Below are 27829 nucleotides of genomic sequence, written 5' to 3' on the forward strand. Positions count from 1 at the left end.
ATATCATCTGCAAAGAGTGATAGTTTGACTTCTTCTTTGCCAATTTGGATGCCTTTAATTTCCTTTTGTTGTCTGATTGCTGAGGCTAGGACTTCTAGTACTATGTTGAATAGCAGTGGTGATAACGGACATCCCTGCCGTGTTCCTGACCTTAGCGGAAAAGCTTTCAGTTTTTCTCCATTGAGAATGATATTTGCAGTGGGTTTGTCATAGATGGCTTTGATAATATTGAGGTATGTGCCATCTATCCCTACACTTTGAAGAGTTTTGATCAGGAAGGGATGCTGTACTTTGTCAAATGCTTTTTCAGCATCTATGGAAAGTATCATATGGTTCTTGTTCTTTCTTTTATTAATGTGTTGTATCACATTGATTGATTTGCGGATGTTGAACCAACCTTGCAGCCCTGGAATAAATCCCACTTGGTCATGGTGAATAATCCTTTTAATGTACTGTTGAATCCTATTGGCTAGTATTTTGGCGAGAATTTTTGCATCTGTGTTCATCAAGGATATTGGTCTGTAGTTCTCTTTTTTGATGGGATCCTTGTCTGGTTTTGGGATCAAGGTGATGCTGGCCTCATAAAATGAGTTTGGAAGTTTTCCTTCTATTTCTATTTTTTGGAACAGTTTCAGGAGAATAGGAATTAGTTCTTCTTTAAATGTTGGGTAGAATTCCCCTGGGAAGCTGTCTGGCCCTGGGCTTTTGTTTGGAGATTTTTGATGACTGTTTCAATCTCCTTACTGGTTATGGGTCTGTTCAGGCCTTCTATTTCTTCCTGGTTCAGTTGTGGTAGTTTATATGTTTCTAGGAATGCATCCATTTCTTCCAGATTGTCAAATTTGTTGGCGTAGAGTTGCTCATAGTATGTTCATATAATTGTATTTCTTTGGTGTTCGTTGTGATCTCTCCTCTTTCATTCATGATTTTATTTATTTGGGTCCTTTCTCTTTTCTTTTTGATAAGTCTGGCCAGGGGTTTATCGATCTTATTAATTCTTTCAAAGAACCAGCTCCTAGTTTTGTTGATTTGTTCTATTGTTTTTTTGGTTTCTATTTCATTGATTTCTGCTCTGATCTTTATGATTTCTCTTCTCCTGCTGGGTTTAGGGTTTCTTGTTCTTTCTCCAGCTCCTTTAGGTGTAGGGTTAGGTTGTGTACCTGAGACCTTTCTTGTTTTTTGAGAAAGGCTTGTACCACTATATATTTTCCTCTCAGGACTGCCTTTGTTGTGTGTGTCCCACAGATTTTGGACCATTGTGTCTTCATTATCATTTGTTTCCATAAATTTTTTCAATTCTTCTTTAATTTCCTGGTTGACCCATTCATTCTTTAGAAGGATGCTGTTTAGTCTCCATATATTTGGGTTCTTTCCAAATTTCCTCTTGTGATTGAGTTCTAGCTTCAGAGCATTGTGGTCTGAAAATATGCAGGGAATGATCCCAATCTTTTGATACCAGTTGAGACCTGATTTAGGACGGAGGATGTGATCTATTCTGGAGAATGTTCCATGTGCACTAGAGAAGAATGTGTATTCTGTTGCTTTGGGATGAAATGTTCTGAATATATCTGTTATGTCCATCTGGTCCAGTGTGTCATTTAAGGCTTTTATTTCCTTGTTGATCTTTTGCTTGGATGATCTGTCCATTTCAGTGAGGGGAGTGTTAAAGTCCCCTACTATTATTGTATTATTGTCGATGTGATTCTTTGATTTTGTTATTAATTGGTTTATATCGTTGGCTGCTCCCATGTTAGGGGCATAGATATTTAAAATTCTTAGATCTTTTTGTTCGACAGATCCTTTGAGTATGATATAGTGTCCTTCCTCATCTCTTATTATAGTCTTTGGCTTAAAATCTAATTGATCTGATATAAGGATTGCCACTCCTGCTTTCTTCTGGTGTCCATTAGCATGGTAAATTCTTTTCCACCCCCTCACTTTAAATCTGGAGGTGTCTTCAGGTTTAAAATGAGTTTCTTGTAGGCATCATATAGATGGGTTTTGTTTTTTTATCCATTCTGATACCCTGTGTCTTTTGATTGGGGCATTTAGCCCATTAACATTCAGGGTAACTATTGAGAGATATGAATTTAGTGCCATTGTATTGCCTGCAAGGTGACTGTTATTGTATATTGTTTCTGTTCCTTTCTGATCTATTACTTTTAGGGTCTCTCTTTGCTTAGAGGACCCCTTTCAATATTTCCTGTAGAGCTGGTTTGGTGTTTGCAAATTCTTTCAGTTTTTGTTTGTCCTGGAAGCTTTTAATCTCTCCTTCTATTTTCAATGATAGCCTAGCTGGATATAGTATTCTTGGCTGCATGTTTTTCTCGCTTAGTGCTCTGAATATATCATGCCAGCTCTTTCTGGCCTGCCAGGTCTCTGTGGATAAGTCTGCTTCCAATCTAATATTTTTACCATTGTATGTTACAGACTTCTTTTCCCGGGCTGCTTTCAGGATCTTCTCTTTGTCACTAAGACTTGTAAATTTTACTATTAGGTGACGGGGTGTGGACCTATTCTTATTGATTTTGAAGGGGGTTTTCTGAACCTCCTGGATTTTGATGCTTGTTCCCTTTGCCATATTGGGGAAATTCTCTCCAATATACCTTCTGCTCCCCTCTCTCTTTCTTCTTCTTCTGGAATCCCAATTATTCCAATGTTTTTTCGTCTTATGGTGTCACTTATCTCTCGAATTCTCCCTCGTAGTCCAGTAGCTATTTGTCCCTCTTTTTCTCAGCTTCTTTATTCTCTGTCATTTGGTCTTCTATATCGGTAATTCTTTCTTCTGCCTCATTTATCCTAGCAGTGAGAGCCTCCATTTTTTATTGCACCTCATTAATAGCTTTTTTTATTTCAACTTGGTTAGGTTTTAGTTCTTTTATTTCTCCAGAAACGGCTTTTATATCTCCTGAGAGGGTTTCTCTAATATCTTCCATGCCTTTTTCGAGCCCAGCTAGAACCTTGAGAATCGTCATTCTGAACTCTATATCTGACATATTACCAATGTCTGTATTGATTAGGTCCCTAGCCTTTGGTCCTGCCTCTTGTTCTTTTTTTTTGTGGTGAATTTTTCCGCCTTGTCATTTTGTCCAGATAAGAGTATATGAAGGAGCAAGTAAAATACTAAAAGGTTGGCAACAACCCCAGGAAAATATGCTTTAGCCAAATCAGAAGAGATCCCAAATCGTGAGGGGGGAGAAAGGGGATAAAAAGGGGTTCAGAAGAAGAAAAAAAAAAAAGAAACTATTAAAAAAAGAAAGCCGATAAAAAATATAAAAAGCAAAATATATATATATATATATATATATATATATATATATATATTAGATAAACTTTTTAAAAAACGTTAAAAAAAGAAAACGGTAAAAGTTTAAAAAATTTAGCAGAAGAAGAGAAAAAAAAATTGAAAAAGAGAAAAAAAAATTAAATTAACTGCAAGGCTAAAGAATCATGGGGAGAAAGCCATGAGTTCCGTGCTTTGCTTTCTCCTCCTCTGGAATTCCGCTGCTCTCCTTGGTATTGAAACTGCACTCCTTGGTAGGTGAACTTGGTCCAGGCTGGGTTTCTTGCTGATCTTATGGGGGAGGGGCCTGTTGTAGTGATTCTCAAGTGTCTTTGCCCCAGGCGGAGTTGCACCGCCCTTACCCGGGCCGGGCTGAGTAATCCGCTCGGGTTTGCTCTCGGGAGCTTTTGTTCCCTGAGCGCTTTCCGTAGAGTTCCGCAGGACGGGAATGAAGATGGCGGCCTCCTGGTCTCTGGCCCGGAGGAGCCGAGAGCCCGGGGCCCCACTCCTCAGTGCGCCCTCAGAGAACAGCGCCCAATTACTCCCATCACCCTGGCCTCCGGCCGTGCTCTGAGCTGACCGAGCCTGCGACCGGTTCAAGGTAACCCTGAGCTTAGAGCTCACTCCTTGGCTCTGTCTCTGTAGCCGGCTTCCCCGTTCTAATACCTGTAAGCTCTGCGACACTCAGACACCCCTGATCCTTCTGTGACCCTGCGGGACCTGAGGCCATGCTGACCCCACGTGGGCTTCACCCCGGTTAAGCCTCTGGAGTGATGTCCCTCAGCGGAACAGACTTTTAAAAGTCCTGATTTTGTGCTCCGTTGCTCCGCCGCTTGCCAGGAGCCGGCCCCTCCCCCCTCAGTCTATCTTCCCGTCGCTTTGGATTCACTTCTCCGCCAGTCCTACCTTTCAGAAAGTGGTTGATTTTCTGTTTCTAGAATTGCTGTTCTTCATCTCTTCAATCTCCCGTTGGATTTGTAGGTGTTTGCAATCTTTAGATAAGCTATCTAGCTGATCTGCTACCTGAAGTAGTCTCAGCCTGCTACTTCTCCGCCATCTTGACTCCTCCCCCCCATGTTTTGTAGATTTTGTTTAGTGATATATTTGTATATTAGTGGTTTTTGATATATGGTTACCAATAGTTTTGTATATAACTGCTTCTGCAAATAGCAATCTATATTAGGTTGATGGTCATTCAAATTTGAACACATTCTTTTTTCTTCTCTATGTTTTACATATATGTTATTATATTTTGTATTTTTGTGTGAGTTTCTTGACTGATTTTTACAGAACTATTCATTTTTACTGCTTTTGTGCTTTCTACCTTTATACTGTCACTTTTGGTCTCTCCTTTCCCCTCAAAGAGTCCCCTTTAATATTTCTTGCAGGACTGGTTTAGTGCTCATGAACTCCTTTAGTTTTTGTCCGTCTATGAAACTCTTTTATCTTTCCTTCTAATTTGAATGATAGCCTTGCTGGGTTCAGTATTCTTGGCTTCAGATTTTCCCTATTCAGCGCTTTGACTATACCATGCCACTCCCTTCTGGTTTTCCAAGTTCCTGGGGAAAAATCTCCAGCTAACCTTATGAATTTCCCTTGTAAGTTAATGACTTCTTTTGTCTTGCTGCTTTTAAGATTTTTTTCTTTATTGCTATATTTTTTAAAAATTTAATTATAATATGCCTTGTTTGGGGCCCACTTTTGTTGATTTTAATGGGAGTTTTCTGTGCCTCTTAGATCTGGATATCTCTTCCTCCCCAAATTAAGGAAGTTTTCAGCTATGATTTCTTCAAATAAATTTTCTGTCCCTTTTTCTTTCTTCTTCTTCTGGGACTGCTATATTACTAATGTTATTAAGTTTAATGGAGGAAATTGGAGGGGGAGACAAACTATGAAAGAATGTGGACTCTGAGAAACAAACTGAGGGTTTTGGAGGGGAGGAGGGTGGGGGGTTGGGTAAGCCTGGTGGTGGGCATTAAGGAGGGCACATATTGCATGGAGCACTGGATGTGGTGCATAAAAAGTGAATCTTGGAACACCAAAAAGAAAAAATAAAATAAAATTATTAAAAAAAAAAGTTTAATGGAGTCACTGAGTTCCCTAAGTCTTTTCTTGTTTTGCATGATTCCTCTTTCTCTCTTTTGTTCAGCTCCATTACTTTTCATTACTTTGTATTCTAGGTAAGTCACTAATTTGTTCCTCCACTTCTTCCAGTCTGCTACTCAATGCATCAAACACATTTCTGATATCATTTATTGCACTGTTCATCTCCAAATAATTAATTTTTAACCTTCTTGTCTCTGTGATAAGGTTATCACTGATGTCAGATGTCTTCAGTTCTTTTCTCAAGTCCAATGACTATCCTTATGATTGTTGTTTTAAATTCCTCATCACGCATGTTACTTATATCCATTGTACTTAGATCCTTGGCCATGGCCTTATATTGTTCTTTCATTTGATATAAATTCCCCCATATTCTCATTTTGTCTAAGTCTCTGCTTTCTGTGTGTTGGAAAATCCAGTTATGTTTCCTGGTCCTGAAAGTAATGCTCTTATGAAGAACAGGCCCAGGAACTGATGATTCAGGGAGGGTTTGGTATGAACTGTGAGCTCCGCTCTTATGTTTTGGCTGCTCTATTCTATAGACCAGTTGTCTGCAGAGGCTTTCCTTGCCTGTTGTAGACCATATTTGGTCCCTGGCCTGAATGTGGTGAGTTTTAACTGGATGTACTCTGGTCTGCTTGTGAAATGAGACCTGTTACCACCTCCACTAGAACTCTGGAGATGTCCTGTTGGCAGGGGTTTGTTTGTTTTTTGGAAGAAGAGTCCACTGTGCGCAGTTAAGGTAAGCATTACTGAGAAGGGCAGTTCCACTGGGGCACAAGAGTGTGGTGCTTGGTGTAAGCTAATTAGGGAGCCAGTGTTGGCATTGTGCTGCTTCCTGAAGATGACTCCATTTATACTAAGGGGTAGAGGAGGAATTGGCACTGGCTGATTCCTTTGTTCCCAGAGAAGTGACTTTGTGAATGTTGCCTCTTACGGACATCCTCTAAGAAGAGCAACTAGTCTCCACACTCTACATCCCAGGCACTCTTCAGATCACTGTTTCCAGGCTATCTGTCCCAGTGTTGTTCACCTGACTTGTCTCCAGGAGTAGGGCAGTGCTTTCTAGGCTCTATTCCAGCCAAACCCACTGACCTTTAAAACTCCAGCTGTTAAGCACCACTGGTTACAAGAATTCATATTCAGCTCCTTTTTTTTTAATTTCTTTTCAGCGTAACAGTATTCATTGTTTTTGCACCACACCCAGTGCTCCATGCAATACGTGCCCTCCTTAATACCCACCACCTTGTTCCCCCAACCTCCCACCCCCTGCCCCTTCAAGACCCTCAGGTTGTTTTTCAGAGTCCATAGTCTCTCATGGGTCACCTCCCCTTCCAATTTCCCTCAACTCCCTTCTCCTCTCCATCTCTCCATGTCCTCCATGTTATTTGTTATGCTCCACAAATAAGTGAAACCATATGATAATTGACTCTCTCTGCTTGACTTATTTCACTCAGCATAATCTCTTCCAGTCCCATCCATGTTGCTACAAAAGTTGGGTATTCATCCTTTCTGATGGAGGCATAATACTCCATAGTGTATATGGACCACATCTTCCTTATCCATTCATCCGTTGAAGGGCATCTTGGTTCTTTCCACAGTTTGGCGACTGTGGCCATTGCTGCTATAAACATTGGGGTACAGATGGCCCTTCTTTTCACTACATCTGTAAGTGTAAATACTTACAGGGGTAAATACCCAGTAATGCAATTGCAGGGTCATAGGGAAGCTCTATTTTTAATTTCTTGAGGAATCTCCACACTGTTCTCCAAAGTGGCTGCACCAACTTGCATTCCCACCAAGAGTGTAAGAGGGTTCCCCTTTCTCCACATCCTCTCCAACACATGTTATTTCCTGTCTTGCTAATTTTGGCCATCTTAACTGGTGTAAGGTGGTATCTCAATGTGGTTTTAATTTGAATCTCCCTGATGGCTAGTGATGATGAACATTTTTTCATGTGTCTGATAGCCATTTGTATGTCTTCATTGGAGAAGTGTCTGTTCATATCTTCTGCCCATTTTTTGATATGATTATCTGTTTTGTGTGTGTTGAGTTTGAGGAGTTCTTTATAGATCCTGGATATCAACCTTTTGTCTGTACTGTCATTTGCAAATACCTTCTCCCATTAAGCTTCTGCACAGCAAAAACAAAAACAAAAACAAAAACAAAAACAAAGTCAACAAAACAAAGAGGCAGCTTCTCTTATTTTTGAAGTGATTGGCTTTGGGGAAATTTTCTCTTTGTGTATTCTCCCGTGTGCTCCTCTCTCTCTCTCTTATCCTTCTCCACAACCATGACTCCCTCCCCTCTTCAGCACCAGCGATCCATTTCTTCCCTAAAACATATCTCCACACTTCCTACCTTCCTTCATGTAGCCTCTTCTCTCCCTTTAGTTATGGACTTTGTTCTGTCAATTTTCAGGTCAATTTCTGAGGTATTTAGGTTGATTTGATAGTTATCTAGTTGTGTTCAAGCCTAGGGTCATTCTACTCTGTCACCATCTTTCTGTTTCTTTTGTTGCCTTGTCAATTTGTTGATGGTTTCCCTCACTGAGCAAATACTTTTTATTTTGGTGTGGTCCTAATAGTATAATTTTGGTTTTTTCTTTGCCTCAAGAAATGTATCTAAAAAAATGTTTCTGTGGCCAATGTCAAAGAAATTACTGGAAAATTTATGTTTTCTTCTAGGAGTTTTATGATTTCAGGACTCAAATTTAAGTCTTTAATCCATTTTGAGCTAATTTTTGTATATGGTGTAAGAAGTGGTCCAGTTTCATTCTTTTGTATGTGGCTGTCCAGTTTTCCCAGCACCATTTGTTGAAGTCTGTCTCTTCTCCATTATATATTTTTGCCTCCTTCATTGTAGATTAGTTAACCATGTAAATGTGGGTTTATAACTGGACTCTCTATTCTGTTCTATTGGTTTATGGGTGTAATTTTTGTATTAGTACCACAGTGTTTAGATTACCACAGCTTTGTAGTACACCTTGAAATTTGGAATTGTGATACCTCTAGCTTTGTTCTTTTTCTTTTTTCTTTAAAGATTTATTTATTTATTTATTTATTTGACAGTGAGAGAGAGAGAGATCACAAGCAGAGCAGCAGGCAGAGAGAGAGGGGGAAGCAGGCTCCTCACTGAGCAGAGAGCCCGATGAGGGGCTCAATCCCAGGACCCTGAGATCATGAACTGAGCTGAAAGCATAGGCCTTAACCCACTGAGCCACCCAGGTGTCCCTAGCTTTGTTCTTTTTCAAGATTGCATTGGCTATTTCAGGTATTTTGTGGTTCCATACATATTTTAGTATTATTTGTCTTATTTGTGAAAAAAGCTTGTTGATATTTTGACCAAAATTGTATTAAATCGAGAGTGCCTGGGTGGCTCAATTGGTTAAGTGTCTGCCTTCACCTCAGGTCATTATCCCAGGGTGCTGGGATTGAGCACACATCAGAGAGTCTGCTTTTCCCTCTCCTTCTCCCTCTATGTGGTCTCTCTTTGTCTCTCAAACGAATAAATAAATATTTTAAAACATAAATCTATAGATTGCTTTGATAGTATGGACATTTTAACAAGATTGTTCTTTGAATCCATGAGCATGGAATATCTTTCGTTTATGTCATCTTCAATTTCTTTCATCAGTGTTTTTTACTTTTCAGACTACAGGTCTCTCACCCCTGTTGTTAAGTTTATTCCTAGGTATTTTATCCCCAGGTATAATCGTAATTGTCCCTAAACATAAAAATTATGTTTAGGGTAATTGTAAGTGGAATTGTTTTCTTAATTTCTCTTTCTGATACTTCACTAGTATATAGAAATGCAACAGATTTCTGTATGTTAATTTTGCATCCTGAAACTTTACTGAATTCATTTATCAATTCTCATCATTTTTTTTTGCTGAAGTCCTTAGGGTTCTCTATTTATAGTATCATGTCATCTGCAAATAATGACAGTTTTACTTATTCCTTATCAGTGTTCTTGCTTTATATTTGTTTTTCTTATCTTGTTGTTGTTGTTGTAGGACTTCCAGTACTATGCTGATAATAAAAAGTGGTGATAGTGGACATCCTTGTCTTCTACCTAATCTTAGAGAAAAAGGTCTCAATTTTCACAATTAAGTATGATGTTAGCTGTATATTTTTCATATATGACCTTTATTATGTTGAGTTACTGAGAAGAAGTTACCTACCTTGTTGAGAGTTTTTGTCATGAATGGATGTTATTCTTTGCCAAATGCTTTTTCTGCATTTATTGAGATGATCATATACTTGTTATCTTTTCCCTTGTTGATGTGATACTTCATGTTGATTGATTTGTGAATATTGAGTCATACTTGTATCCCTGGAGTAAGTCCTACTTGATTGTGGTGAACAATTTTTTTTTAACACATTGTTATATTTAGCTTGCTAATATTTTGGTGAGGATTTTTGCATCTATGTTCATGAGAAATATTGGTTGTAGTTATATCTCTCTCTCTCTCACTCTCTTTTTCTCCCTCTTATAGTGTCTTTCTATGGTTTTGGTGTCAGGGTAATGCTGACTTTTTAGAATATATTTGGAAGATTTCCTTCCCTTCTATTTTTCTTGGAATAGTTTGAAAAGAGTAGGTATTAATCTTTAAATGTTTGATAGAATTCACCTGTGAAGCCATCTGATCCTGGAATTTTGTTTGTTGGAAGTTTTTTGGTTAGTGGATTAATTTTATTACTGATAATTTATCTATTTAAAATTTCCATTCCTTCCTGATTCAGCTTTGGGAGGTTATATGTTTCTAGGAACATATGTATTTCTTCTATTTTGTCCAATTTGTTGGCACATGTTTTGCATAGTATTCTCTTATAATTCCCCACATTTTTATCGTGTCAGTTGTTATTTCTTCTTCTTCAGTTCTGATTTTATTTACTTGAGTCTTCTCTCTCCCTTTCTCTCTCTCTCTGATGAGTCTAGCTAAAGGTCTATTAATATTTTTTGGCTTTTGAAAGAACTAGTTTCTGGTGTTATCAATCTGTTCTATTTTTTTCTCTATTTCATTTATTTTTGCTTTAATCTTTATTATTTCCTCATACGGGCTTTGGGCTTTGTTTGTTCTTCTTTTTCTAGCTCCATTATTTTAGGTTTTTTTATTTGAGATTTTTCTTGGTTGTTGTGTTTTTTTTTTTTTTTTTTAGGCCTGTATTGCCTATCTACTTAAGGTCATTCATTCATCTTAAAATAGCTTTTGCTACATTCCAAAGATTTTGGACCATTGTGTATTCATTTTCATATGTCTCCACATATATTTCTTGTTTCCTCACTGATTTCTTGGTTGACCCATTAGTTGTTTAATAGCATGTTATTTAGCCTTCATGTATTTGTCTTCTTTCCAAATTTTTTATTGGGATTAATTTCTAGTTCATGCAGTTGTGGTTGGGAAAGATGCATGATATGATTTTAATCTTTTTTAATTTATTAAGATTTATTTTGTGGCTTAACATATGATCTGTTCTGGAGAACATTCCATGTGCACTTGAAAGAATATGTATTCTACTGTTTTGGGATGGAACGTTCTGAATATATCTATGTATTCAGAATATATTCTGATCCATCTGGTTCAGAGTGTCATTCAAAGCTACTATCTCCTTGTTGATTTTTCTGCCAGGATGATCTATACATTGATTTTAAGTGGGGTGTTAAATTCCTCTAGTATTACTGTGTTACTGTCAATTTCTTTCTTTATTTTTGTTAATAGTTAACTCATGTATTTAGGTGCTTCCAGGTTGGGTGCATATGTATTTACAATTGTTACATCTTCTTATTGGGTTGTTCCCTTTATCATTATGTAGTATTCTTCTTTGTCTCTTGTTACAAACTATGTTTTAAGGTCTATTTTGTCCGATATAAGCATTGCTACCCTAGCTTTCTTTTCACTACCATTTGCATGGCAAATATTTTTCCATTCCTTCATTTTTAATCTGTGTGTGTCTTTAGATCTGATATGAGTCTCTTGTAGGCAGCATATATAGATGAGTCTTGCTTTATTATCCATTCAGTCACCTTATATCTTTTGATTGGAGGATTTAGTCCTTTTATGTTCAAAGTAATTATTGATAGATATGTACTAATTGCTATTTTGTTACTTGTTTTATGTTTTTTTTTTCAGTTCTTCTCGTTCCTTTCTTCTCTTGTTCTGTTAAACTTGTGATTTAATGACTTTCTTTAGTGATTGTTTTTATTCCTCTCTCTTTATTTTTTGTGTATTTATCCCAAGTTTTGATTTGTGGTTACCATTAGGTTCATATATAACACCACATGCATCGAGTAGCCTATACTAAGTTGGTGGTCACTTAAGTTTGAACACAATCTAAAAGCACTAAATTTTTACTCTCTCCCTGCCATGTTTTATGTATATGCTGTTATACTTTACATCCTTTCATTTTGTAAATGCCTTGACTGATTTTTATAGATATAGTTCATTTTACCAATTTTGTGCTTTAACCTCTACCCTGGTTCTATAGGTGATTAATCTACTACTTTTATTTTATTAGCATTTACTTATGAAGTTTTTTCTTTTCCTAATTTTCTTAATCCCTACTGTGGTCTTTTCTTTCCACTCAATGAATTCCCACTAATGTTTCTTGTAAGGCTCGCTTAGTGGTGATGAACTCCTTCATTCTTTTTTAGTCTGGGAAATTATTTATTTCTCCTTCTATGCTGAATGGTAGCCTTCTTGGATAGAGTATTCTTGCTTGCAGAGTTTTTCCTTTCAGTACTTTGGATAAATCATTCTACTCCTTTCTTGCTTGGAAAGTTTGTGCTGAAAAATCCACTGAGAGCCTTATGGTGTTTCCTTTGTATGTAACTCTTTCTTTACTCTTGCTAGTTTTAAAATTCTCTATCACTACTTTTTGCCATTTTAATTATTATGTATCTCATTGTGGTCCTCCTGGGGTTGATTTTGTTGGGGACTCTCTGTGCCTCTTGGATCTGGATTTCTGCTTCTTTTCCCATTTAAGGAAGTTTTCAAGGTCACTTCTTCAAATAAATTGTCTGCCCTCCTCTTTCTTTCTTCACTTTCTGGGATCCTCATAATATGGACATTATTATGTTTGATGACTGCTGACTTCCTTTAATCTATTCTTATTTAATAGTGTTCTTTTTTTTTTTTGTTGTTTTGCTTGATTGCTTTCCATTACCCTGTCTTTTAACTCACTGATTCATTCCTTTGCTTCCTCTAATCTTGTGATTCCTTCTAGTCAATTTTTAATTTCAGTTATTGAGTTCTACATCTTTTGTTGGTTCTTTCTTATATTTTTAAATCTCTTTGTTGATGGTCTCACTGAGATCCTCTAAGTCCAGTAAGTATCTTTATGATTATTATTTTGACTTCTTTATCAGGCATATTGCCTATCTCTGTTTCATTTAACTCTTTTGCTGTGGTTTTGCCATGCTCTTTCATTTGGGACATATTACTCTTCTCCTCATTTTATTTAACCCTCTGTGTTTGTTTCTGTTTTAAGAACGTCATCTACATCTGATCTTGAACATAGTTCCTTTATGAAGAGGTCATCTTGCAGTATCCTGTAGCCCAATGTCTCCTGTTCATCAAAACCAAGCATTTCAATAGTGTCTCCTGTGCAGGTTGCATGCACCCCAGTGTTGTATCTGAACTATGTTTGCCCTCAGTCCCGTTGGCCACAATGGCCCACTTTGCCCATTGTGGGCACATTGGTCAGGATTTGGTCCATGTGCTTTTAAGGGGAAGTTTGGGGCTACTGGGGCTTGTACTTGGGTAGTATCAGTAGTCAGACCAGATGCCTCCCTTCAGCCCATTTGTTTGGACTGGGTAACAATGAATTGCAGGGTGCTCTCCCTGCAATTTTCCCTGAGTGGTTTTGGTGGTGAGTGGGGCCAGAGTCAGACCGGATGCCTGCCTCCAACCTGTCTGGTGGGGTTGTAGTCAGCAACAATGCTTTGTATGGTTATAGTCCCCTTTCTTCAGTGGGAAACCCCACTTTGGTGTGGCAGTGATCCCTTCCTGGATTGCTTGCAGATGGGAGCTACTTTGGAGGTATCCATGCCTGGTGGGGCAGATTGGATGAGCAGATCCATCAGAGAATAAAGGGGCAGCGTGCGGGGTGTTACAAGACATATGGAGCTTGTATACTCTGGTTCCCACAAATGTCTGGCTATCTAGGCTAGTGTGTGGAGGGGAGAGAATTGGCACCCATGAGCCAGCTTTTTTGTTTTTGGAGAAATCTTCTAAAAACCCCTGCCCCTCCAGCACATATTCTGAGATTAATAAATAAGTAAATCTTGTTCAAATATACATCAGGTACTTTTCTACAGCTACTTCTATGCTGTATCTCAGTGGGGTGGTTTGTTATTCCGGCTCCTCAAATAAAGTGACTCAGTTTCCCTCTGGCCCATATTGAAGTCCACTGATTTTTAAAATACTTGAAGGTAAGTCCTGATGATTATAAAAACTCAAAAAGTTAAGCCTCATTGGTTTTCAAAGCCAAATATTATGGGAACTCATTTTCCTAGTGCAGATTTCCTATGTCAGGCAGGGGTGCCTGGTGTGGTTTCTACTCCTCTCCCTTCTCCATGTTTGTGGTGCACCTCCCATTTGTGGTTAGTCTTGCTGGGAATTTAGTTCCTGACCCAGTGTCTGACTTTCCTACCCTGTAAGTCTCTTCTGCCAGTCTTCAGGTATTTTTCTGAGTTAGTTGCACTGATATTGCTGTTATCTAGGTGTGCCTGTGGGAGAAGGTGAACTTAGGATCTTTCTATTCTGCCATCTTTCCTGACTGAAGTACACTTTTACAATAGAAAAATTACAGGGATTTTTATAATTTTGCTTTCAAGGTTAGTTGTCTATAGATTACTCAGTTTATAATTCAGTATGATTTGTCAACAATCTATGTGCTTACTCGGGAATTTTGGAAAGTGGAGAGCTTCCAACTCACAAATTGTTTCCAAATGTAGTGAAAAGTTTACAAATACAAGTTTTACAAAGCTGACATGACATTATATTTTATATACATTCTGTTATTTATTACATTTTATTTTCATTATTCATAATTTGAATTCCATAATTTTGGAGGTTTTTGGATGCAAATGTGTCTGTAAGTACTTGAATAGCTCACAAGTCCCAGGCAGTTTACCTATATTGCTTAGGAGCTGAAATGGTCTAAAGAACAAGGTCCCTGAGGAAGTTGGAGGGGCACAGTGAAGAATGGAAATGAAAGACTAGCCCTGAAAAGGAATTTCTTCTTCCTTTGTACAAGAGAAAAGGACAAAAGGACAGGTGAGGAAGCAAGCTGAGAACATTCCCATCTCGTGTTCTCTATTTATGAAGGAGGAGTTGAAGTTCTTTCCACGTGTGTGTGTGCATGCACACGAGTGTGTGCGTGCATATACATACCTTCTTGAGAAGACAGGACATAGATATTCCTTCTGGAAAATCTCCTAGAAGACAACGTCTCAAAAATTTTATCTGCTGATGGTGTTTGGAATTTGTTGGCTCTTTCCCACCATACATCCATCTAGGCACTGTTCCACCTCTGTGTGGGGGCATGAAAGGTACTCAGAAGTGCTGCTCTCCCCTTGTGGACTCAAGAGATTACCTTCTCATCTCATTTTTCTTCTCAGAGGAACACCTCTTTCTCTACTCCCATATAATAGGGCACAAGGGACCTATCAGGGTGTTCTTATACGCCTTTGCAACAACTGTACTCCACTCCCCTCTAAAGTCTTCTTTAAAATAAAAAGAAAATATTTTAATATGAATTAAATACCTCCTTTTTATTATAAAATGCTACATATTACCTGTAAAATAATTACAAAAATTTTAAAATATCGTCATTGATACATCAATTATGTTGTTATTTCTTTTAAAAAAAAAAGCACAGAATCTCATTATAGATACTGTCTTATAACCTTCTTTTTTATTTCAACTAAAATATTGTGAAGGTCAATAAACACACTTTTATAACATAATGTTTTGTAGCTACAGTGTATTCTATTGTTTAACCATTTTCCTATTGCTGAATATTTGTTTCCAAAATTTCAGTATTATAGAGAACACTGTGGTGATTATCCTTGTATAAATATGTATGCATTATTGATTATACTTACTGGGGATAACCTTTTAGGAGTGGAGTTTCAAGTTATGAAAGTTTGTACTTTTTAAGGCTTATGATACATATTCATTTTGAGTCCACTTTAACATCATCCCTTTACTCCTCTGAAGATCCCTAGGGTCTTGGCATATACCCTTATCACTTTTTATACAGAAACAAAGTCAGAGGTGACTTAACAAATTTTGGAGTGAACTTGAAAAAAATAAAAATGTCAAAAATCCAACATTTAAAAACAATTTCTACCTCTTTAAAAATTTGAATCACTTCTCTTCAAGACAGCTCCACAAAATTATGTCAAACTCCCAAACTGCAAGCATTGATGCCAAACAATCCATTTTAATAATGAGATGCCCAGTGCTGGTTTTAGCATTTGTATGAATTGAAGGTCATTTCTGGTGAGAATGAGGTCTTCTCTCCTGAAGCATCTGTACCATCTTACTCACCCTGGAAATGTCGAAATGCCTGTGGGGAACCTGAAAGCATCAGCCAGACGCTATTATTAAAATCTCCTAATTATTTAAAAAGCCATTCTGGCTAATAGAGTAGGTTTACTTTTCTCTTATTAATGTCCCTGGGTGAGCTACATAGAAGTTAGAAAGTCACCATTTCATTGCTTTTGGCCAAAGGCCATTGCACTACTTTTAGATGGAGGGATAAAACAGGTACAAAGTGTTCTTCAGAAAAGGTTGTAAGTTTATAGACAGGACAGAATTAGAGTACAATTCTGAGTAAACCAAAACACAATACTTTGGTATTGGTTTTCTGAAGAGAATGTCAAATCAATACACTACCATGTCAAATTGACTGTGATGTCTAAAATAACTTCAGATCTGGCTTTAGGAGGAGCTAGTGGGGAAAAAGGGAAAAGAAGCGACATGAAGGTCCATGTCGGACAATAAATAATTTGTCTCTAGGAGACATTAGAAATAACATTTTGAATATGTTATACAAATAAACTTCTGAAATTATTCAAAATGTATGTGATAGAAGCCTAGAGTAATGAGAAACAATTGCATGCCAGTATAAGAAGTTGTGTTTGACTTAAGATCTTTGCTTTGTATAAATTTGTCTAAGCCACATAATTGATTGCACCTTTATTTCTTATAAATTCTTTTATATAGCAAAATTGGAATAGGGCAGTATTTAAGGGAGAGTCTCTTGAAGGTCACAACAATGTGAAGAGGCTGTCTGTGTAGTGTCAGCTAAAAAATCATTGGGACTGAAGAAATAAGACTGGATTCCTTCCACAGAGTAGGCCTGGCAAATTCCCATGAAATTAGGTCACTAGGCAAATGTTCCAGGGCTGGCAGTATACTTATGATTCTCAAGCTCCTTTCTAAGTTGTTAAGAAAAAAAAAAATTTTTTTTTTTGGCACTTAGAAATTCTGCTAAGGCAGTATCTGAAATAACAGAATGGCTTGAAGGGACACCAGATGAATGCTAAATATGAAGAATATATAGAATTTAGAGAGATCCCTGAGAATAAAGAGAGAAATTTAGCTATTGACGCTAAAGGGCCAAGTTAGAAGCTTATCAAGGAACTAATGAACAAATATTCACTGAGAATGCACAAGACACCTGATACCATAGTAAGTACAGATGGTGAGAGGCACCATACTTTGATTGGGTATCTGTATTTAGTTCATTTGGAAATTTAGCAACAGCCCCCATACAGGGCTGCTACATCAAAATAATCCACATAGCCCATTTGGTTGCACATTTGGAAGATGACTTACAGATAGATGGAGTAAATTGTTGAAGTCTGTGGCCTTTGTGTTGAATTACAAGGTCATAATCTTCTCACATCTCAAATCTCAAGTTCTGTTTATAGAGACTCATTTTCTGGCACATTCACTTCAAAAAGTCTCTAAACAAATATCAACTCAAAGCATCCTTGGAAACCCATCGCTGTCTGAGTAATTTTTTCTAGCCAGTAGCACACATATAAATACTTTCTTCTTATGTCAAATGTTTGTTTTAAAACTTAAGAGGTATTCTTTAGCTTGGTTAACTGGTTATTCTTCACATACTAGTAATGGCACAACTTCTTAGGGAAGACAAAAGACTTCCTGGAATAAATGAGTGTCCCTATCAACTATGCAGTGTCAAAGGATAGCCCCATGCCCCTCTATGTTGTGGCCTTAGCATCAAATTCCTTGGAAAGGTGACCTACACTCTTCTAGCTATATGGATGAAGATTGTCTCTCATAACAAAATAGAAAAAGGTAATAAAAGTTCACCTCCTGTTGCAATAATGAATGCATAAGTACCTTTTATCACTTGACTATTCTGATTATGATTTTCTAGCTGGTTGTTATGTGTGCAGAAGCCTGCCCATGTGAAAATACTTATCATCTGCTTCAGTGGCCTGTGATCAATGCATTTAGATAATCAACGATAATAACAGACAATGATTTTTTTAAAAAGATAATCTTGAATATTGACAAATCTTTGGTTAGACTCACCAAGAGAAAAAGAGAGAACTCAAATAAATGAAATCAGAAATAAAAATAAGAAACACTACAACTGATACCATAGAATTACAAAGATTCATAAGAAACTACTAGAATAATTATATAATTACAAGTTGAAAAACCTAGAAGAAATGGATAAATTCATAGAAATATGCAATCTTCTAAGACTGAATCATGAAGAAATAGAAAATTTGAACAGACCAATTATTAGTAAGGAGATTGAATAAGTAATCGAAAACCTCTCAAGAAACAAAAGTCCAGGACCAGAGAGCTTCACTGTTGAATTCCAGCAAACAGTCAAAGAAAAATACCAATCCTTCTCAAACTCTTCCAAAAAATAAAAGAGGAGGCACCACTTCCAAACTCATTTTATGAGGCCAGTACTATCCTACTACCAACATGAAATAAGGATACATAAGAAAAGAAAATTACAGGAAAATACTTTTGATAAACATAGATAGAAAAATCCTCAACAAAATATTGGCAAACCAGTATCGACAATGTGATCTAAAAAGATCATACACCATGATCAAGTGGAATTTAGCTGAGGGAGGCAAGGATGGCTTAACATCCACAAATCAATCAATATGATACATCGGATTAACAAAATGAAAGATAAAAATCATATGATCATTTCAATAGATGTGGAAGAAGCATTGATGAAATACAGCATCCATTTATAATAAAGACTCTCAACAAAGTAGGAACGGGGTAACATAATTCAAAATTAAAAAGACTATATGACAAGCCCACAACTAACATCCTACTCAGTATTGAGAAGCTGAATTATATATATATATATAATATATAAATATATATATAAAATATAAATTATATAAAATATATAAAATATAAATTATGTAAATATATATAATTATATATATATAAAATATATATAAAGGTTTTATTTATTTATTTGACAGACAGAGATCACAAGTAGGCAGAGAGGTAAGTAGAGAGAAAGGAGGAAGCAGAGAGAAAGGAGGAAGCAGGGTCCCTGCTAAGCAGAGAACCCGATGTGTGGCTCGATCCCAGGACCCTGGGATCATGACCTGAGCCAAAGGCTTTAACCCACTGAGCCACCTAGGCACCCCTATATTATATATTTTGTATATATACTTTATATATATATATATATTTTATATAAATAAATCATATATATAATGGAATACTATTCAAACATAAAAAAGAATGAAATATTGCTATTTGTGCAACACATGTGGACCTTGAAGGCCTTACATTAAGTGAAATGAGTCACACAGAGAAAGACAAATACTTGTATTATATCACTTACATGTGGAAACAAAACAGAAATAAGCTGATAGATATAGAGAAGAGATTGGTGCTTGCCTGAGGTGGGGCTGGGAGTTGGCGAAATGGGTGAAGGGAGTTAAAAGGAACAAACTTCCAGTTATAAAATAAATAGGTCATGGGATCTAATTTACAGCATGGTGAGTATAGTTAATCATACTGTATCACATATGAGAAAGTTGCTAACATAGTAGATCTTAAAAATTCTCATCACAAGAAAAAATTTCTGTAAGTATGTATGGTGATAAATGTAAACTAGACTTATTACATGATCATTTTGCAATATGTACAGATATAGAATCATTATGTTGTACCTTTGAAAGTAATGTAATGTTGAATATCAAATATGCCTCAAAAAATGGGATATTATTACACACCTATTAAGATGACTAAAATCCAAAAGACTGAGAATACCAAATGCTGGCAAAGATGTGGAGTAACAGAAACTCTCATTCATTGCTGGTAGTCTTACCACACAATCTAGCAATTAATCTAGGTATTAATCCAAATGAGTTGGAAACTATTTTCACGTGATAACCTGCATATGAGTATTTACGAGTATTTATATCAACTTTGTTTATATTGCCCCAAATTGGAAGCAACCCAAATGTCCTTGACTAGGAAAATAAACAAATTGTGATAAAAACAAATTGTGGTAAATCTCTCTTATGGAATATTATTTAGTAATAAGAAGAAATGCACTACTGAACCACAAAAAGACATGAAGGGAATTTAAGTGCATTTTTTTTCTAAATGAAAGAAACCAGTCTGGGGAAAAAAATAAAACTATATAATTCCAACTGTACAACATTTTAGGAAAAAGCAAAACTGTAAAATCAGTGAAAAGATCAGTGTTTGCCAGGGTTTAGGGCATGGAAGGATGGATAGGTAGAGCATGAGACATGTTTAGGGCAGTGAAATTGTTCTGTATGATACTCCAATGATGACATTAAGCATTTTTCAAAAACCCATAGAAATGTACAACATAAAAATGAAATGTTAATGTCAATGATGGGATTTAGTTATAATATATTAGTATTTGTTCATCAATTACAGCAACATGTAGCACACTAAGATATTAATAGGTGAAACTGTGCAGGGAGGAGGGAATATATGTAGGTTTTCTAGACTTCACAATCTTTCTGTGAACCTAAAAATGCTCTAAAAATGAAGTCCGTTAAAATGTTTAAATAAGCGAGGAGGAAATACAATTTTAGACTCAGACCTTAAACTGTCTTCTTTTTTTTAAAACCTAACAAGAAGGTAGTAGACATTGGCATTCTTGGTTAAAGTTTGAAACTTTGCAGTTAGAGAAATAGTCTTACAGCGACTGAGATACTATAATTTCACCTTTATACTCCTTCAGTTCGTCACAGTGACAGCATATTTTTATATTTCTTAGGAATTTTTGATTATTCCTTTCTGTAGACAGAGAAATTGTGAACATCACATTGCAAACCTAATTATTTTTAAGAAGAAATTTGTCATTTATGACTGACTGCTTATCTATAATATGCAGAAATACTAATCTTATTTGAAAATAACCAGAAGAATCTGTTAAATTATGAATGAAGTATGAATCATTGTATGCCTAATTATAAAAATGATGAGTAAAACATCAAAGAAATTTGTTTGGAGAATTCCAGTTAGAGAAAAAAAAGCTACTAATTTTCCTAATGGAACTTTGGAGGTAATCGTAATCCCAATTTTATAGAGAAATCATCTCATTATTATTAATGTGTTTAATTCTCAAAAGTTAGTTGTGATATTTTTAGTGTAAGCTTGTTTGGAAAATACAGGCAAAATGATATAATTATGTGAATGTTATGATCTCTCCAAGAAAGGAAAAATAAACAGAAAGACTTACTTCAGATAAGAATAAAGACATCTAGGTTCTTTTTGCTCTTCCACTAAGCAATCCTTGGTGACTAATTTTAATTTTCTAGAACTTGATTCCAACATCCATAAAATAAGGAGTCTAGAAGTATACCATTCCTGAAAATAACCCTGAGCCACGTGGTACAAAACAATATTTTGTGGGCAAATATTTAGAATCCCCTTTAAAGGAATTTGCTTATATTTGTTTAATGCAAAAATTTCCCAAAGTGATTTGGCCATGGACCTCTTCCTCTGTTTTTAACATACTTGGGACACACTTTGAAAAGTGCTGGTCAAATGATCTACAGGGTATACTCCAGACCCCACATTCTGTTGTCTTATGGAATTCAAGGCAAGACAATGAAAAGCCGAGTCTCATTCTTTTGAGGACAAAATCCAGAATTCTATATATACATTAAACTCCTGTTATTCTTCCTAATAATATCTTAATATTCCCACACTTTTAGTTTTCATCAAACCAAAAGTCATAAATTTCATGCATATCCCATGGACCACAACTTCCTAAGTTACTAAGACTTTTGAGACACTAGTAAATTATCACTATTAGGTCAAACCTTACTTAATTATGCAACAAATTTCAAAAAGCCCTTTCAAAAAGGACAAATAGTTAAAGCCTTGGAGATCTAAAGAAAAAGTTTATACTTCTTAAATCACCATAGCAAATCATTGGCCAAATTTACTCAATAAACATTTAGTGAAAATATATTATATCACAACACTATGACAGACATTCTCAGGTAGTGAAGGAGAAATGTTCCCCTGTATTGAAGGAAATTTATGTCTAGCAGGAGATGAGTTCTAATAATACAGCAGCAATAGTACTGCTCTATTACATTACACATATAAAATAATTATAGCAAAGAAGTAACAATTGTTATTAAGTCCTTACTATGTGGCAGGTACTATATATACATTATCATTTATCCTTTAAAAAATTCCCAAAATGTAGATTCTATTATTAGTCTCATTTTACAATGGGAAACTAAGATTTAAAGAGGTTAATAATATATTCAAGGACATACAGTGGTCAAATGACAGAAAGGATTCAGACCCAAGTCTTTACGACCATAGCATCACACTACCTTTTAAATCAGACTTAAACATGAATGAAAGCAGAAAAGAAGGGATTAATGAGATGGGAGAATATTAATGTGAGAAGAGGATTAATTAATATGACTTGGTTTCATAGGAGGATCAAATCAACATTGCCAAGAGAGTGAGTTGACCACAGACACAGAGATGGGTATCTCTTTGTCTGAGTCAGGAATGAAAGGGAAATGGATGAAGGAGGAGATATATTGGAAGTGTAGGGGAAAAAAAGGCTTCCAGACTTAGTCTTTTCTCATGTGAACTAGGAATTCTGAGAATAATTCTTAATTTCATTCTCTCCTAGAAGCACATGTTTAAACTCAACCTGCTTTATTACTTAGCATGAGCCCTAATCCAAACAGACTCAAGGCCTCTCCATAACTATGAAGTCTACCTTATGCAATCAAGTACCAGGAGCCATGACTTCTCCTTAGAAACCCCAGCCATAGCTCTCAAAAACAACAACAACAACAAAAACTGAAAAAGCAGCCATAAAATAGATATCAGAATGCAAAATAACTGAAAGCCATTCTCCTGGTTTCATGGAGACCTATGAGGGACACATGTTCTCTGTCTTATCATTAGGGAAACTTTCAAACGCAAAATACTTGTTTGTTCTTGGAAAACATAAATTTTTGTTGGAAGCCTAGAGGAAGAGAACCTGCTACCTCAATCTATTGCAAATGTAATGCTTCACCTTACTTGGAAAAGAAGTCTTCATTCTTGGTTTATCCTGGGCACATGGATTCCTTAGAAAGTGTCAGAGTTGATGAGTAGAAACTTGGTGCCATTGAAGATCACTGTGTATCTTCCCTATGGAAACTTTACCTACTTAAAGCATTGAGAAGAGAGCCTTTTTAACTCCTCATCCTCTCTTCCACTTATAACCTTTGAACCTCATGGGGTTTAAACAAATTGAAGTATTAGATTCCACCATGACTCAAGGTAATGAAAATCTCCAAGGCCTCAGTTGAGCTGCATGTATGTGAATCCCTTGGTTCTATGACATTGGGCTATTCAATGGGTATTTAGGAAGGCTCTTGAAGAATTTTATCCATCTTATCTCATCCAAAAGTAAGAAATGGTTTGGGACCCAAGTGCTCTGTGTTCTAGTCTCAGCCCTGCTGCTAATTCAGTGGACATTTAGAAAGATTGGGTTAAATAATTTCTTTTAGAAATCCTTCCAGTTCAAAGATTCTAGGTTGCAAAAGTTAGCAAAATGGAACACCTACACTAAGGAAAAACTCAGATTTGGGTGTGTGTGTGCATATCTCTCAAGGACAAAGACAGTTTTTCTTCTGGACACTTGGTGATTAAAAATTGCATAAGCAAAAATAGACTCATTCATGAAGATTACATTAATAAATTATCTAATTATATAAAAAGTTCAAGTAGTGTGCATGGCAACAGTTTCTCAGCTCTGTTCTAAAAAGCAGCACAAATCCATATAGATTGGTCACCTCTGAGAGAATCAGCATTACCCTTAAGAGTTTGCAAGCCAGAAATTCTATAACTCTGGATGACTGGGTAGTTGCTGTGGTAATCCCAGACCTTCTTACATCTAACTATAAGAATCTATGCATTCTTACTTTGCAATAGGAAGAACAAAATATAGTTTCCCACTGAAGGAAGGTGTGGACTCAAGAAATCTAATAAATATACCCAACACTTCACAATATTTTGAAGTTAACAATTTACCAAATTAAAAATAAAAGCTTCCTGTGTCTTTACTTCATGCTTTTTAATAGTAATTCAGTATGTGGTAGAACTATTCTTACTTGCACATCTCTTATGTCCTGCATATGTATACATTTGGAAAAATGGTGGCCTAAATTCAGCAATGAAGTATGTAGTCTTCAGAGAGAAGAAAAGCTAACTGGTTGATTTAAAGTTTAGGTCCATAGTTTCATCTTGTTAAATCCATAATGCTATGAGATCAAAATTAACTCTAGGAAATCTCATCCTCTATATTTTAGCTGCCATTTTCTACTAATTTCCACCAGGAGTTCTACATGTATTGCTTTCTCTCCTTGAAGAAAATTCCTATTTTTTTTCCCAGACAGACTTTCTGCCACATGATAGGAAAGCTCAAAATAAACTAGATTCTAAATGACATGAGAAAATAAAAATATCTCTCTATCCTCTGAACTGATATGAACCCTGGCACTGGTAGATGCTTACTAAATGTTCACTGAATAAAGTTATTAAATTAATGAAACATGGAAGAATCAAGAATTTGTAGATCTTAACAACATGTGAATATACAGAGTTTGCAAATGTGTCTGTGATTCATTTCAATCCTTTGTAAAATGCTCTAAGTTTGGGTTAGTGGGTGCCATTCAGAGACTGGCTCTGTAGCATTACCCTACTGGATAATTATAAACTCCATAGAAAATCTGAGAACATCCTCTCTACCAATTCAGATTGGTCCTGGCAGACTTGAAGCTTTGTGAATTCTCGGTATGACAAATTCTCATCAAGTGCCAGCAAAACGATGTCTGGAGAAAAATGTTCTGTTAGGTTCACTGAAAAATGAGAACAACGCCCTTTGGTTCTTCCTAAAATAATTTATTATAACTGTAGAGCAGCACCCCCTTCCCCAGGGTCATTTCTAAGGAAGTTTAAGTTCAGATTCTTCTCTCAGAGCCTTTCAATAACCTCTTGTGGAGTGAAAGATATTGTGGCCAAAGGTACTTTGTAAGAAATAAACATGGAATCAAAGGAAAGATACTTCTTTTCCTCCTCAGTTTGTCCAGTCATAGCTTTGGCAATTCTGGATTCAGTTACTAGTAATTCTGCCAGCACCTTGACATTTCTTCTAAGGCCAGACAGAGGAGGGACAAGGATGATCTATTTATATGCTACCGTTGCCTTTGTCTTTTCCCTTCTTGTCCCTGTGTACCCAAGGACTCAGCAGTCATTATCTACATCTTAGTTCCTCTTTATTGGGTCAAAAGTTAGTGAAGAGTGATTGGGTAGATGGATGAAAAACACTTCCATTTTCAGGCTCGAGTATCCTCAGTCTCATTGGAGGAGACCAAAAAAGCAATGAAGAGACTCTTCCTACAAAGTGAATTAACAGATTTCATATAAATAAATGACTCAATTATTTCATCTTCTAAAAAGAATTTACTCATAAAAATGAGAATAACATATATTTTCTCCTCTGAAGAATAATACCGGGCTACAAGAAACAGATACAGTGTGTGTTTAAAAAAAAGGACACACTTTAAAAATAAATAAACTGATAATTTAATGTAATTTCAAATGATGTTATGAAGAAAAAGAAAGGTAGGGTAAAGAGAGGGTGAGTATGTGCATTTGTCTGAGAGGTCAACATTCCAGTGGAGGAACTTGATGGACATAAAGAGAAACATCAGAAAGGAAGGTCCTATGATGCTGTGAGATCTGAAGTTGCTCAAAAGCTAGGTGGTATAGATGGGGAATGACAAAGCCTAGGCCCCAATGAGGTGGGTCTTTTAAGCCAAATTGAATTTTATTCTAAGTATAATGAAAAGGCATTGAAGATGTTGACAGGGAGTGACTAAAGTCTGATTTCTATTTTACAAGATCACTTTGGCTATTTTATGGGGAAAGAGTGATGGTAGGGAGCTGGCAAGGAGGCTTTTTCCATAGCCCAGGCAAGGAAAAAATGGTGGTGAAATAGCAAAGTGTCACCAAGGGATTGCATTAGGAATATCTTCATTTGAGCTGATTGGTGTGGATATTCCCTCATAAATTCTGTCCCAGAGTTGTATTATCTCAATCTCAGAAATAAGAATCCCAACAAAAGGATTCTGTAATCATTTTTCATACAGTTGGGTGTAAAAGTCATTTTTCCTTTATCATTAAGATTATTTAGACTATAAGGATGTTTATGTAACCTCCTGAATGAAAAAAAAATGAGGCAAATTATGTCACACCAATGAAGACACTTTATAACAAGGGGAATTGTTGTTCCAACAGAGGAAGATAATTGTGGGCTAGAAGGAAAGACAGTGATATAGACGCTTGAGCAAAACAAAACAAAACACACAAAAAATGAAATATTCCATTGAACTGTATAGTGATTTATTAAATTTTCAACACCAAAAATCTAGAGTATGACCAAAGAAAGGATTTCTGTAGCATTTCTGTGTGTGTTTGGCAGTGCAAGAAATGTAACTTGAACATTGAAATATTGGAAGTGCCAAGAAATGTTCATGGCTTTATATAGATAAAGGAACAATGTTGTTTAATTTGGGACCAATGAAGGAAATTGGGTATATACAGACATCTGAACCATATAGTTCTCCTCCTTAAAAATAGGCATGTTCATACCATTTCAGTCTACCAGATATAATCTTAGAAAAATGAGAGAAAAGATTTTCATTCTGTCTTTTATAGGAAAGGGAAACACAGGGAAGTGAGCAGAATTACTCTCAATTCCATAGTGACTAGATCAAGCCTTGAACTCCCAGATGTGTTTCTTCATCCTCTATGAGAGCTACTACAGAGTCTGGTCATCTAACAAGTGGCCGCAAGTCATTGTATACTGTATACTTTTTTTTTTTTCACATTGTTCCACTTAGCAGAAGAATGAGTTTCCTTGGCAGAGAAAGTGGAACAAAAGGAAAAAAAATGTTTATTTGCCAAAAGACAAAGAAGGTTTGAAGCAGCATATATGTCTCACACATAGACACACACACACGCGCACACACACACACACGTACGTGCGTGCACACACACATCATTCATCTCTTAGAGGCAGTATATTTTTATCATACTTTTTCTACTTCTAGTCATGTGAAGATCTACTGCTCATGTAATTCAATAAGGAGCCAAATAAGTTAAGAGGTAGAGAATGAAACCCAGGGAAAAAGATTTAAATGTACTGAGAAACAATTCTGAAGGACAGAGGATGAAAGATAATTCCATAGCAATCTACAAACATAATAATTTATACAGAGGTTGGTGACCAATTTCTACTATTGTCATATAATCAGATACCTTCTCATCTCTGGTGCAAGTATTCTGATCTAGCTCCATAATGAACACACCAAGAATGGGTTAAGCATCATGATGAGAATTTCTGGTTTATTATAACTAAAACTTCTGGGAAATAAAACAACTGTTGAACTCTAGAATGGTTTACACCAGATGAGAGCTTTACCAAGTAAACTATTCCTCTGTTGCCCATTTCAACACTATTCTCTGTCCCCATCATTTCTTTCTTTCTATCATTGGATATATTATCCCATGTACTCTTTCTCTTTTTTTAGGTTTCCAAGCCCTGACACACTTCAAGTCATAGTTCAAATCAGACCAGATTGAAACGCAATGATTTTCACTTCTTATGAACCTCTGCAATAAAGTAGAACTTGAGAATTTATAGATATACTATTCATAGTTTTGACTGTTGCAAGAGATTTTGGTTCTTATTGCTTTCATTAGGCATGGATTAGAATCATGAGGTGTAGGAGGAAATCACTGATTAGTGAGGAAAACTAGTCCACTGTTGAGCATTACAACTTAATGATCTTTTGTTGTTCTCTACCCATCTTTGTGCACATAGT

This window comes from Lutra lutra, chromosome 8 (assembly GCF_902655055.1).
Source record: "Lutra lutra chromosome 8, mLutLut1.2, whole genome shotgun sequence".
Taxonomy (NCBI): Eukaryota; Metazoa; Chordata; class Mammalia; order Carnivora; family Mustelidae; genus Lutra; species Lutra lutra.